Here is a 15,012-nt window from a genome sequence, read left to right on the forward strand (position 1 = left end):
ATGCTTCGCCTTTCGGGCGAAACTGCGACTTTTTTATTTGTCATTTCCAATGCCTACGTGCAAAGCATGTACAGGACGCCATACACTTCATTGTCATCTGTTCGCACTGAGACGGGGTTGCCTGTGCTCTCTTGAACGCCAGCGGTCCGAGAGTACCGTGGCGCGGATTTTGTGAAGCCTCAAGAAATGGCGCCACGCTGCGTGGCGCCTCCTTGAGCCCGTTTTCTTCTTCTAGCTGGGCAGCGTCCATGTGGACCAGTGCGGACCCGCCGTGGTTGCTCAGTGGTTATGGTGTTGTGGCGCCATCTCTCGAGGCGGTTTTCTTCTTCTAGCTGGGCAGCGTCCATGTGGACCAGTGCGCACCCGCCGTGGTTGCTCAGTGGTTATGGTGTTGTGGCGCCATCTCTCGAGGCGGTTTTCTTCTTCTAGCTGGGCAACGTCCATGTGGACCAGTGCGCACCCGCCGTGGTTGCTCAGTGGTTATGGTGTCGTGGCGCCATCTCTCGAGGCGGTTTTCTTCTTCTAGCTGGGCAGCGTCCATGTGGACCAGTGCGCACCCGCCGTGGTTGCTCAGTGGTTATGGTGTTGTGGCGCCATCTCTCGAGGCGGTTTTCTTCTTCTAGCTGGGCAACGTCCATGTGGACCAGTGCGCACCCGCCGTGGTTGCTCAGTGGTTATGGTGTCGTGGCGCCATCTCTCGAGGCGGTTTTCTTCTTCTAGCTGGGCAGCGTCCATGTGGACCAGTGCGCACCCGCCGTGGTTGCTCAGTGGTTATGGTGTTGTGGCGCCATCTCTCGAGGCGGTTTTCTTCTTCTAGCTGGGCAACGTCCATGTGGACCAGTGCGCACCCGCCGTAGTTGCTCAGTGGTTATGGTGTTGTGGCGCCATCTCTCGAGGCGGTTTTCTTCTTCTAGCTGGGCAACGTCCATGTGGACCAGTGCGCACCCGCCGTGGTTGCTCAGTGGTTATGGTGTTGTGGCGCCATCTCTCGAGGCGGTTTTCTTCTTCTAGCTGGGCAACGTCCATGTGGACCAGTGCGCACCCGCCGTGGTTGCTCAGTGGTTATGGTGTTGTGGCGCCATCTCTCGAGGCGGTTTTCTTCTTCTAGCTGGGCAACGTCCATGTGGACCAGTGCGCACCCGCCGTGGTTGCTCAGTGGTTATGGTGTTGTGGCGCCATCTCTCGAGGCGGTTTTCTTCTTCTAGCTGGGCAGCGTCCATGTGGACCAGTGCGCACCCGCCGTGGTTGCTCAGTGGTTATGGTGTTGTGGCGCCATCTCTCGAGGCGGTTTTCTTCTTCTAGCTGGGCAGCGTCCATGTGGACCAGTGCGCACCCGCCGTGGTTGCTCAGTGGTTATGGTGTTGTGGCGCCATCTCTCGAGGCGGTTTTCTTCTTCTAGCTGGGCAACGTCCATGTGGACCAGTGCGCACCCGCCGTGGTTGCTCAGTGGTTATGGTGTCGTGGCGCCATCTCTCGAGGCGGTTTTCTTCTTCTAGCTGGGCAGCGTCCATGTGGACCAGTGCGCACCCGCCGTGGTTGCTCAGTGGTTATGGTGTTGTGGCGCCATCTCTCGAGGCGGTTTTCTTCTTCTAGCTGGGCAACGTCCATGTGGACCAGTGCGCACCCGCCGTGGTTGCTCAGTGGTTATGGTGTCGTGGCGCCATCTCTCGAGGCGGTTTTCTTCTTCTAGCTGGGCAGCGTCCATGTGGACCAGTGCGCACCCGCCGTGGTTGCTCAGTGGTTATGGTGTTGTGGCGCCATCTCTCGAGGCGGTTTTCTTCTTCTAGCTGGGCAACGTCCATGTGGACCAGTGCGCACCCGCCGTGGTTGCTCAGTGGTTATGGTGTTGTGGCGCCATCTCTCGAGGCGGTTTTCTTCTTCTAGCTGGGCAACGTCCATGTGGACCAGTGCACACCCGCCGTGGTTGCTCAGTGGTTATGGTGTTGTGGCGCCATCTCTCGAGGCGGTTTTCTTCTTCTAGCTGGGCAACGTCCATGTGGACCAGTGCGCACCCGCCGTGGTTGCTCAGTGGTTATGGTGTCGTGGCGCCATCTCTCGAGGCGGTTTTCTTCTAGCTGGGCAACGTCCATGTGGACCAGTGCGCACCCGCCGTGGTTGCTCAGTGGTTATGGTGTTGTGGCGCCATCTCTCGAGGCGGTTTTCTTCTTCTAGCTGGGCAACGTCCATGTGGACCAGTGCGCACCCGCCGTGGTTGCTCAGTGGTTATGGTGTCGTGGCGCCATCTCTCGAGGCGGTTTTCTTCTTCTAGCTGGGCAGCGTCCATGTGGACCAGTGCGCACCCGCCGTGGTTGCTCAGTGGTTATGGTGTTGTGGCGCCATCTCTCGAGGCGGTTTTCTTCTTCTAGCTGGGCAACGTCCATGTGGACCAGTGCGCACCCGCCGTGGTTGCTCAGTGGTTATGGTGTCGTGGCGCCATCTCTCGAGGCGGTTTTCTTCTTCTAGCTGGGCAGCGTCCATGTGGACCAGTACGCACCCGCCGTGGTTGCTCAGTGGTTATGGTGTTGTGGTGCCGTCTCTCTAGGCGGTTTTCTTCTAGCTGGGCAGCATCCATGTGGACCAGTGCGCACCCGCCGTGGTTGCTCAGTGGTTATGGTGTTGTGGCGCCATCTCTTGACGCGGTTTTCTTCTTCTAGCTGGGCAGCGTCCATGTGGACCAGTGCGCACCCGCCGTGGTTGCTCAGTGGTTATGGTGTTGTGGCGCCATCTCTCGAGGCGGTTTTCTTCTAGCTGGGCAGCGTCCATGTGAACCAGTGCGCACGTACCGCCGTGGTTGCTCAGTGGTTATGGTGTTGTGGCGCCATCTCTCGAGGCGGTTTTCTTCTTCTAGCTGGGCAACGTCCATGTGGACCAGTGCGCACCCGCCGTGGTTGCTCAGTGGTTATGGTGTCGTGGCGCCATCTCTCGAGGCGGTTTTCTTCTAGCTGGGCAACGTCCATGTGGACCAGTGCGCACCCGCCGTGGTTGCTCAGTGGTTATGGTGTTGTGGCGCCATCTCTCGAGGCGGTTTTCTTCTTCTAGCTGGGCAACGTCCATGTGGACCAGTGCGCACCCGCCGTGGTTGCTCAGTGGTTATGGTGTCGTGGCGCCATCTCTCGAGGCGGTTTTCTTCTTCTAGCTGGGCAGCGTCCATGTGGACCAGTGCGCACCCGCCGTGGTTGCTCAGTGGTTATGGTGTTGTGGCGCCATCTCTTGACGCGGTTTTCTTCTTCTAGCTGGGCAGCATCCATGTGGACCAGTGCGCACCCGCCGTGGTTGCTCAGTATTTATGGTGTTGTGGCGCCATCTCTCGAGGCGGTTTTCTTCTTCTAGCTGGGCAGCGTCCATGTGGACCAGTGCGCACCCACCGTGGTTGCTCAGTGGTTATGGTGTTGTGGCGCCATCTCTCGAGGCGGTTTTCTTCTTCTAGCTGGGCAGCGTCCATGTGGACCAGTGCGCACCCGCCGTGGTTGCTCAGTGGTTATGGTGTTGTGGCGCCATCTCTTGACGCGGTTTTCTTCTTCTAGCTGGGCAGCATCCATGTGGACCAGTGCGCACCCGCCGTGGTTGCTCAGTGGTTATGGTGTTGTGGCGCCATCTCTAGACGCGGTTTTCTTCTTCTAGCTGGGCAGCATCCATGTGGACCAGTGCGCACCCGCCGTGTTGCTCAGTATTTATGGTGTTGTGGCGCCATCTCTCGAGGCGGTTTTCTTCTTCTAGCTTGGCAACGTCCATGTGGACCAGTGCGCACCCGCCGTGGTTGCTCAGTGGTTATGGTGTTGTGGCGTCATCTCTCGAGGCGGTTTTCTTCTTCTAGCTGGGCAGCGTCCATGTGGACCAGTACGCACCCGCCGTGGTTGCTCAGTGGTTATGGTGTTGTGGTGCCGTCTCTCTAGGCGGTTTTCTTCTAGCTGGGCAGCATCCATGTGGACCAGTGCGCACCCGCCGTGGTTGCTCAGTGGTTATGGTGTTGTGGCGCCATCTCTTGACGCGGTTTTCTTCTTCTAGCTGGGCAGCGTCCATGTGGACCAGTGCGCACCCGCCGTGGTTGCTCAGTGGTTATGGTGTTGTGGCGCCATCTCTCGAGGCGGTTTTCTTCTAGCTGGGCAGCGTCCATGTGAACCAGTGCGCACGTACCGCCGTGGTTGCTCAGTGGTTATGGTGTTGTGGCGCCATCTCTCGAGGCGGTTTTCTTCTTCTAGCTGGGCAGCGTCCATGTGGACCAGTGCGCACCCGCCGTGGTTGCTCAGTGGTTATGGTGTTGTGGCGCCATCTCTCGAGGCGGTTTTCTTCTAGCTGGGCAGCGTCCATGTGGACCAGTGCGGACCCGCCGTGGTTGCTCAGTGGTTATGGTGTTGTGGCGCCATCTCTTGACGCGGTTTTCTTCTTCTAGCTGGGCAGCGTCCATGTGGACCAGTGCGGACCCGCCGTGGTTGCTCAGTGGTTATGGTGTTGTGGCGCCATCTATTGACGCGGTTTTCTTCTTCTAGCTGGGCAGCATCCATGTGGACCAGTGCGCACCCGCCGTGGTTGCTCAGTATTTATGGTGTTGTGGCGCCATCTCATGACGCGGTTTTCTTCTTCTAGCTGGGCAGCGTCCATGTGGACCAGTGCGGACCCGCCGTGGTTGCTCAGTGGTTATGGTGTTGTGGCGCCATCTCTTGACGCGGTTTTCTTCTTCTAGCTGGGCAGCATCCATGTGGACCAGTGCGCACCCGCCGTGGTTGCTCAGTATTTATGGTGTTGTGGCGCCATCTCATGACGCGGTTTTCTTCTTCTAGCTGGGCAGCGTCCATGTGGACCAGTGCGGACCCGCCGTGGTTGCTCAGTGGTTATGGTGTTGTGGCGCCATCTCTCGAGGCGGTTTTCTTCTTCTAGCTGGGCAGCGTCCATGTGGACCAGTGCGCACCCGCCGTGGTTGCTCAGTGGTTATGGTGTTGTGGCGCCATCTCTCGAGGCGGTTTTCTTCTAGCTGGGCAGCATCCATGTGGACCAGTGCGCACCCGCCGTGGTTGCTCAGTGGTTATGGTGTTGTGGCGCCATCTCTTGACGCGGTTGTCTTCTTCTAGCTGGGCAGCGTCCATGTGGACCAGTGCGGACCCGCCGTGGTTGCTCAGTGGTTATGGTGTTGTGGCGCCATCTCTTGACGCGGTTTTCTTCTTCTAGCTGGGCAGCGTCCATGTGGACCAGTGCACACCCGCCGTGGTTGCTCAGTGGTTATGGTGTTGTGGCGCCATCTCTTGACGCGGTTTTCTTCTTCTAGCTGGACAGCATCCATGTGGACCAGTGCGCACCCGCCGTGGTTGCTCAGTATTTATGGTGTTGTGGCGCCATCTCTAGACGCGGTTTTCTTCTTCTAGCTGGGCAGCGTCCATGTGGACCAGTGCGCACCCGCCGTGGTTGCTCAGTATTTATGGTGTTGTGGCGCCATCTCTAGACGCGGTTTTCTTCTTCTAGCTGGGCAGCGTCCATGTGAACCAGTGCGCACGTACCGCCGTGGTTGCTCAGTGGTTATGGTGTTGTGGCGCCATCTCTCGAGGCGGTTTTCTTCTTCTAGCTGGGCAGCGTCCATGTGAACCAGTGCGCACGTACCGCCGTGGTTGCTCAGTGGTTATGGTGTTGTGGCGCCATCTCTTGACGCGGTTTTCTTCTTCTAGCTGGGCAGCGTCCATGTGGACCAGTGCACACCCGCCGTGGTTGCTCAGTGGTTATGGTGTTGTGGCGCCATCTCTTGACGCGGTTTTCTTCTTCTAGCTGGGCAGCATCCATGTGGACCAGTGCGCACCCGCCGTGGTTGCTCAGTATTTATGGTGTTGTGGCGCCATCTCTAGACGCGGTTTCCTTCTTCTAGCTGGGCAGCGTCCATGTGGACCAGTGCGCACCCGCCGTGGTTGCTCAGTATTTATGGTGTTGTGGCGCCATCTCTAGACGCGGTTTTCTTCTTCTAGCTGGGCAGCGTCCATGTGGACCAGTGCGCACCCACCGTGGTTGCTCAGTGGTTATGGTGTTGTGGCGCCATCTCTCGAGGCGGTTTTCTTCTTCTAGCTGGGCAGCGTCCATGTGAACCAGTGCGCACGTACCGCCGTGGTTGCTCAGTGGTTATGGTGTTGTGGCGCCATCTCTCGAGGCGGTTTTCTTCTTCTAGCTGGGCAGCGTCCATGTGGACCAGTGCGCACCCGCCGTGGTTGCTCAGTGGTTATGGTGTTGTGGCGCCATCTCTCGAGGCGGTTTTCTTCTAGCTGGGCAGCGTCCATGTGGACCAGTGCGCACCCACCGTGGTTGCTCAGTGGTTATGGTGTTGTGGCGCCATCTCTCGAGGCGGTTTTCTTCTTCTAGCTGGGCAGCATCCATGTGGACCAGTGCGCACCCGCCGTGATTGCTCAGTGGCTATGGTGTTGGGCTACTGAGCACGAGATGGCGGGATCGAATCCCGGCTACGGCGTCCGCATTTCGATGGGGGCGAAATGTGAAAACACCCGTGTACTTAGATTGAGGTGCACGTTAAAGAACGCCAGGTGGTCGAAATTTCCCGAGTCCTCCACTACGGCGTGCCTCATAATCAGAAAGTGGTTTTGGCGCGTAAAACCCCATAATTTTATTTTTGGACCAGTGCGCAGTATGGCGTGGTGCGGTGTGTGTGTGTGTGGGGCGGGGGGGAGAGTGTGCCGTTGCGATGAACTACACCCATTTTAAGATTGTGGCTAGTATCATCTCCAACCCATCTGCTTTGCTGGTTGCCATTTCATGCTTACATCTAGCCTCGATTACGGGAGAGCCAGAAATCTTAATGTGAAAGCATTATAGCCCCATTACGCGAAAATCCGACGTCGGCGTAGGCGGCGTGACCGAAAGATGGTGTCAAAAATGGCCGAGGGTGCCAAGAGAAAAAAACATGTCTAAAATGATCAGATTGATGTCATATTTGTCAAGCACGTTTCTGTAAACAGTGAATTAATGAAATTGAAAAGAAAATTTGGTATATTTAGGTCTCGGTGGGATTGACTAGCACGCTTTCCCGACGCCACGTTGGCTCCACGGTTGTGGTTTATTAACGTTGTGCCTTTGCTTGCGTCATTGCATACTTCATGTCACTGCTTCCTTCACTGTCTCCGACGTGTTACTTGCTTTTCGGATTTCATCGGTGCTGTGCGTATTGTGTTTGCTGCGACGCACTCTCGGCACCAAAGCGTGAGTGTATAAAATCAGGTGTGTATAGTGCGTGCGTCATTGCACGTGTCACGTCGCCGCCTTCGGATTTCATCGGTGCTGTGTCTACTGGGATGCTCTCCGAAGCGTCTACCTCAGCGGCAGCTGTGACATGTCGCCCACGGAAGTACGTCTCAGAAAACGAACCACCCAACACGCACGCACGCGCGCACGCACACGCACACACACACACACACACACACACACGCACACACACACACACACAAATTAAACGTTCTGCAGCGATATGGTCCGAATGTTCCTGGTATGTGGCTAACGTATACGCAAACACACACACCGATCACCGATTCAGCAGAAAGAACTTTAGTGCATGTTGAAAACATAAATCGAAAACATTTCACCTAAGAGGTGATAATGCCTTCGCATTCCAATACCTAAGCAGCCTTTAGTGTCCCTGCTCATCTTTCTTTTTTGTTCACTACGTGGACGTTTGCAAGCCCAGATACGGCTCTACGAGAGCACACATGCGGATCATTTATACGGGTTCTAAACCTAAACAGCTGCGCTGTAAAACTTAAAAAGGCGCGTCAATCGTTTGTACTTGCTAGCAGTGTTGCAGTCGGTACGTAAAAAGAACAGATAGGTCGATTAAAGTTCAAGGTTTTTCTTTCTTCACTGCGGTGCCTACCTCTAGGTGCACACTGATTTTACGTGGGACTTACAGGCGATGGACAACAACACAATGAGAAAGAGAAGAACTTGATTTATATAACACTTCAGAAACAGTGCAGTAACACACGTACAGAAGTAAGAAAATTTTTGCACTCAGCTACCAAAGCTGACTAAGCACTTTTTGCTCTGCAACCAAAGCTGACAAACACTTAACAGTTGAGCTCAACGCTCACACTTTACGACTTCCCATAAGCCGGGGTTGTCTACTTCGCTGCTAGAAGCCGGACCTAAAAAAAAATTACCGACGATTACGTTACTTCCTAATGCGAAATTTGAGCGCAGCAAATAAGCTGTTTCACCTTTTCGATAGATTGAGGCAAAGAAATCGAGCAACACATGTATGCACTATCACAGAATTTTTTTTTATTTTTCACACGTATTCCTTTAACAAAGACTCCACTAACAGTTCTTGACAGTCATGAAGGAAGCTTTGTGGTCGGAGAAATAGACTGATATATGTTCGACTTGGTACACCAATGCTTGATTCTCAAAGACGAGATCTATACAAGTGCCTCGTGAGGTTGTCACAGCCGTGGGACGCGTTACGAGCGAGAGGAACGGGATGTTCTCCCGCATAAGTGTTAGGAAATTGCTGTTTGTCTTTATGTCAACATTAAAGTCCCCCACTACTAACATCGGTGTGGATCGATGGACGGTTAATGCGAGTTGCAGGAAGTGCACGACGTCTTTCGTGAGTGCGGTAGCGGACTCACGAAAGCGGTATCAGTCGGTCGCTGCTAGCGCTGGGGGGATGAAAGGGGGGCGGAGCTGGTTAGGAGGCCGACGATAACGCCGACGACGACGCGAAACCCAGGAACGGACGCCAAAGAGCCATTTGTGTAGCCAGCCCTCCTCCACAGTCTCTCCTCCTCCCTTCCATCATCCTCCCTCGCCCGGAGAGCCGACAGCGCGCATGCGCGGCGGCGGAGCAGCAGATTCGTCGGCGAGCTGGTTACGAGGCCGACGCCGACGACGACAACGCCGACGACGACGCGAAACCCAGGAACGGACGCCAAAGAGCTGCGCTCTAAAACCAAATAACATCCAGCACGCCGAGCACGCTCTTATATAACATGGCCCGAAAATTCCAGCAACGGGCGACGGCGCTGAGCAAGGGAGTAGAAGCCGCAGCGCTTGCTAAGTTGCTTCTCTCTTCCCCGTGTCTTCAAAGAGCTCGAGCCTTCCCGAACCGTCTGCCTGCGCGGGTGCTCCGTCGTCAAGGTGGCAGGGAGGGCCTTGGCCGATGTTCTGGGACGCGCTCGCAGGTGCGCGGGCGCTGCCCAGAACCAGAACTTTGCTCGAGAAAATTGTCCCCTTTTTCTTCTTCCGGCGGCCACGCCGAGAGCGTCCGGCGTTGCCCATAGCAGCCTTACAAATCTCTTCCAGCGGCAATGTTGGCATGTCTTTCATTTAGCAGGACAGGAGTAGGTCGATCATTCACGGAATATACAGCCGTCGCTTGCCGAATCTGCAGTTTTCATGACAACGTTGATTCCGGATATGGATGGAACACTATTTTTGTCCCGTGGTGGTTGCGATTCTGACAGTTCGCGGCAGGTTTCAATTCCATTCCAATTGCTCTGGTTGACTTATATCCTTGGAACTGCTACGTAACAGGCTGCCGCGCCACAGTGGCGAAGGAGACCCAGGTGAGGAATGACGGCTGCCGGTAGGGACCGTGGGAAAGACTCACCGTAATGTATCGATGATAAGCTGTCCGAGCACTCTTCACATACCGGTTGGTCCCCCTTTCTTAAGAGGTGGCTGTGGGTTAAGTGTGTGTGGCCGATTGCCGGACGGCACATGACCAGCTAGCAAAACCGTTTTAACCTAGCTGAGGAACAAGCGAGAAAGGTGCTTCTGAAGACGAAGAAGTGGGGGGTGGGATGAGCTGAAGGGAACAGTGATGGTCGGCTTGTCGGTCTATTTTATTTTATTTATTTATTAAGGAACCCACAGCGCCAAGGCATTACAGTGGGGGGGGGGGGGGGGTACAAGAAGGAATACATACGACACCTCTGCTCCTGTACAGTGTTAAAAGTGATAACAAAAGAGGAAAAACGAAAAAAAAACCGGCAAAAAAGGCAAATCCCCTAGCAATGCACATCTACAATCTACAAGATCAAAAAGAAAGCATCATTTGATTCAACCCTCACAACATCACTCGGCAGTCTATTCCATTCCCTAATGGTTTTAGGAAAGAAAGAGATTCTGAACAATTCAGTTTTTGTCGCAAATTCACGGACCTTAAAATCATGGTCAACACGATTGGATCTATAAAAAGGCTCTAGCACAAACTTTTCGCGATCAACCCGAACAGCTGAATAATAAATAGCATGGAAGAACTTCAGCCTCAACTTCTTACGGCGCATGTCTAGTAATTCCCAGTTGAGTGCTTCCTTCGTACGCGATGCACTGTATTGAGCCCCGCGTATGCCAGATACGAAGCGAGCGGCAATGTTCTGCACCCGCTCCAGCTTATCTTTATCTCTACGAGTAGGCGGGTCCCAAACCGTACACGCGTATTCCAGAATTGACCTCACATAAGTCTTGTACAAGATGTCCCGACATGGCTGTGGAAAAGTGTTTGCATTTCGGCGAAGAAATCCCAGGATTTTGCATGCTTTAGCAGTGACATAATCGACTTGACGGCGCCAATTCAAAGTGGGAGTAAAATAAACACCTAAATATTTAAATTCGAATACCTGTTCCAACATTACATTCCTAATAACGTACGGTTGCATATCAAGGTTTTTCTTTCTTGTAAATTTCATATGAACAGTTTTAGACAGATTCAAATTCATATTCCATTTGACGCACCACTCTGAGATTCTGTTCAAGTCTTCCTGAAAGATCTCAGCATCACGGTCACAAGTGACTACTCTATAGAGAACGCAGTCGTCCGCAAATAACCGCATTTGAGACACTACTCCGTCACCAATGTCGTTCACGTACAGCAAGAACAATAGCGGCCCCAACACGGAGCCAAGTTACTGTTCTGCCAAGCATAGTTACCTGTTCTGTTAAAAATATGGCGCAGTCGCATATGGAACACCTATTTTCCACGGACAATGTGCACTGACAATACAGTTTCCCGTGATAAGCCGGTTAACGTTGCACAGTGCGTCTACGGGGAAGAGCGATCTTGTTCGGTTGAGCACTTGTCATATTGAACTCTTACTACTGCAACTTGACTCCCTGAAGTCGAACGCTGGCGAGGGCTTTCAAGATTGCCATGAGTGATCGCCAGCATGACGCAGACGTCGCGCGTTCTTGCGAGCTTCGCGGTTCCACCACAGCAAATCCCGTCTTCATGATAACGGAAGTAACCTCTCGTAACAACGATTTAGAGGACCGCAGTGCAAGCGCGCTGATGCGTGATATAGTGAAGTTGCAAGAAACGAATAGCCAGCATCAGCAGTAAGTATTTGATTTTTCATTGCAAGCAAACCTTATGGAAATGAGGAAGACACCCATGCAGCTTGTCATGCCAGAGGTCTGCCCAGGAATGGGTTGATTTTTACGAATACGCGTGTGACAGGAATTGCTGGCGAGAGGATAAAGGCAAATTTATGAACATGAGTCTGTACTTGGGAGGTAGTGCAAAGATTTAGCACGAGCTTCGAACTTCTGAAAAAGCTGAACGCCCATAGAACGAGTGGAAACAGAGCTTTTTATTTTCATTCGGTGAGAACAAGCTTCAAAGCTGGGATAAAAATATGTCTTACAAGTACAACTACGGGCCGGTTCTTGACTATTTCTTTGTGAAATGGAGAGTGCTGCATTTAGCTGACTCTGCTCTATTCCAGGCTTCATTGGTCGCGCTCATTATGCTGGGACTTCCGGAAAACACGTGGTGTCGTGCTCAGCTTCGAAAGTCATACACAGAATAGTTACTACATGACATAAAAGAGCTGTGTTATAATGTTGAGCAACCTGTGAGCAGTTATGATAATGTTAAATCCCAAGATGAACTGGCGCCACCGAATAAACAAGTCGCATATCAAGAGGAGAGCAGGAAGGCAACTACACACACCTCTGATTACAATTCACCATGACCACAACACAAAATATTTCTTGTAGAGCGTACCAATTTGGTATATGTTCCGGTGCATGCAAATGGAAAAGAAGACAGCGCGTTGGTTGACAGTGGAGCTTCCATCGCCGTTGTGAACAAGAAACACATTCCGGACATGAACCCAGTGAAGGATTTTCTAGTCAGTGTGTATGGATACGACGGCAAAAAGCAAGTGCACAATGAGTGGGCCGAGGCGATCGTCAGGTATCAGCGCAAGAGTATCAAAACCAGAGCGTTGGTCCTCGATGGAGTAAAATATCAGATGATTTTGTCACACCTAGCAATGCAAGAGCTGTCTAACTTTTTATTGAGATTGCAAAGTTACTGCTCAAGATGATCGTCAGTTATCATCGTTCTCCCTATTTAGTGAAAGCCTTCGGAAGCCCGCTACAGCGGATGACGTCACCAGGATGTACCCGGAGTTCCTCTGTGTAGGAGGTTATCCTAACGCTACATTTAAATTTAAAGTACCGTTCGAGCTTCGAGATATAACAGCTGTGAAACGCAACCCTTACAACATGTCGCGAGATAAGAAGATATGGCTCGAATAACTGCGGAAGGTGCTCGATGCTGGTGTTATCCGACCGTCCACGTCTAGCTTTGCATCACCATCACTATAGCACCGAAAGAATACGGAACGTACAGTCTTTGCACCGATTACCGTAAAATTCACCTGTTCCCTTTCCCGGTGCTACACATCGACGAAATTGTCAACGAAACTGATGGTTGCAGCGTTTTCTCTCGCTTTGAACTTTTCAAGGGCTTTTGGCAAGCGCCTTTAGTAGCAGAAGTGAAAAGGTTCTCAGCATTTGTGACACCTTTTGACGCATATGAATACAATAGACTGCCTTTTAGTTGGAAGGATTCGCCAGCTTGGTTTTAAAGATGATGTATAATGTTTCGAAGCCATGTCTTGGAGCACTTGGCCACTATTCTGCAATCGTTTAGTGGTGCAGATCTGAAGATAAACGAAAAAAAGTGAATTTGTCGATCCTCGGCTAGTTTTTCTTGGAAGGGTGTTTGATGATGTCACCAAGAGCACCAAACAAGAGTTGGTGCAACGAATCTCGAAGCTTACGAAGCCACATGATCTGCATTCACTCACAGTTTTTCTTGGACTTGCTGGCCGCTTCAGAGCATTTATAAAAGATTTTGGTAAAACACCAAGATGCTTGACTGAACTGACCAAAGAGGTGTTCCTTTTCTCTGGACTGAAGAATGTGAGGTAGCCTAAAAGGAAGTCGTACATCGTATATCCTCGGACCCAGTGCTTACGTTACCTGACTTCAGCCTGCCCTTTGAGATGAATACTGACGCATCTAACCACGGTACTGGAAAGTCTTATACCAAAGAGACACTCGATCTTGCCCGAGTCGACAGCTAAGAGTGATAAGCTACTATTCCTACACCTTCAGCCCTCATCAAGTTAATTATACTACGACCAAAAAAGAGGCCCTGGCTGTTTTAACGGCAGTGCGATATTTCCGGTCATATATCGATGGGAGAAATTTTAAATTATACACAGATCATCAAGCCTTGATTTACCTCATGAACATGTCGGATCTTCGAAATCTTCCATAGTTCAGGCAGCCATCTGGCAGACGCGTATGCATTGTCTCGATTGGCAATTGAGCTCTCACATGAGATGATTAATATGACGAAGCTGTGGGGAGGATGTGACGACCTATATCTTGAAAGCGAAAAGTTCATAGTACCCGAGACTCTTCTTTCAAAAATACTCCACCTGTACCACGACACTCTAGAGTCTGGCGGCCACGATTGTTTCTAGCACACATACAACACGATTTTTCAAAGGTTTAGATGGAAACACATGAAAAGAGACATTGAAACTATGTATGGTCATTCCATTTGTGCCAGATAAACAAAGCCTAGTACCGGCCACGACAAGACGAGCTTTTGTTGCCCCAACACTAGCACAACCCTTTTGAAATCACACTTGTAGACTTCGATGAGCTGAAAAAGAAGAGTCCAGGTGTAGGCAAAACTCAGTCATTTCTGATCGCAATAGATCAATGTACCAGAATAGTGGCTGCACGGCCCGGCAAGAAAGGCGCAAACAGTGCCATAGCCCTCCTTGACAGAGGCATATCCTCCAATGTGAAGGTTGTGATATCGGAAAATGGGCCTGCATTTCTTAGCAGGAAGATTCAAAAGTGGGCAGAGAACCATGGCATCACAATGCGGCGTTGTGTGCCCTATCACCTGCAGGGAAATGGAATGGCGGAGAGGGTGATACGCGATTTGAAACGATTCATGTCGATGTATCCAAATTTTAACGGCGGCTTCAAATGTTGCCTAGAAGCGGTTGTGGCTCATCATAACACGACTCATACAAGGAGTGTTGGGTGCAGTCCGCATATTGCTGCCTATGGTGAGGTTGCAAAGATAAGCGCAGACAAAGAGCTTGGAATTACCAACAGGCTAATGCTAACTGAGCGTTGCAAAACATCTGAGGAGCGATACAGATATAGAGAAGCGATGAAGTTTCACTTTGACAAGTGGTGCCAAGGCCATACATCAGATGTTGGGCTACAAGACCTTGTGCTCATTCGAAAAGGACTACTGGCCAGTAGCAAAGATTCTTGGACCTTTTGATGTAGTGAAGTTATTGGTGCAACAAGGTGTACTCAAGACTGTGGGGTTCATAAAGGACAGCTGGAGTTTGCGGCCATAAACAACGTTCTTCGTTGTCACCCCAGGAGGAGTGACGCAGAAAAGGGGGGAAGTGTAACCTAGCCAAAGAAGAAGAAGCGAGAAAGATGCTTCTGAAGACGAAGTGAGGGGCTTGGATGAGCTGAAATAAACAGTGATGGTGGCCTTGTCGATCTAGATACCTGTTCTGTTACAACTGTTCTCAGTGTGTGGCACTCCGGCATTCATCAAGATGGGTTTAATGCTGTGAAGTTTATTACGGAGCTCAGAGTGCCATTCATTTTGCTATAAACATTTTATTTATATTGCAAGAATGATGTGTAGTCTCTGCCGGGCTTATTTTTAAAGGTACGTTTATAGCCGAT

The 15,012-nt window shown here is 51.8% G+C and overlaps 1 protein-coding gene across 1 annotated transcript in view; it reads right to left on the minus strand.

Moving 5' to 3' along the window:
- Window positions 1-15,012, minus strand: part of LOC135911067 (phosphatidylcholine translocator ABCB4-like) — a 350,943-nt gene that overhangs the window by 12,872 nt on the left and 323,059 nt on the right. The gene's annotated exons all lie outside the window — the stretch shown is intronic.

Source organism: Dermacentor albipictus, chromosome 1, assembly GCF_038994185.2.
Source record: "Dermacentor albipictus isolate Rhodes 1998 colony chromosome 1, USDA_Dalb.pri_finalv2, whole genome shotgun sequence".
Classification (NCBI taxonomy): domain Eukaryota; kingdom Metazoa; phylum Arthropoda; class Arachnida; order Ixodida; family Ixodidae; genus Dermacentor; species Dermacentor albipictus.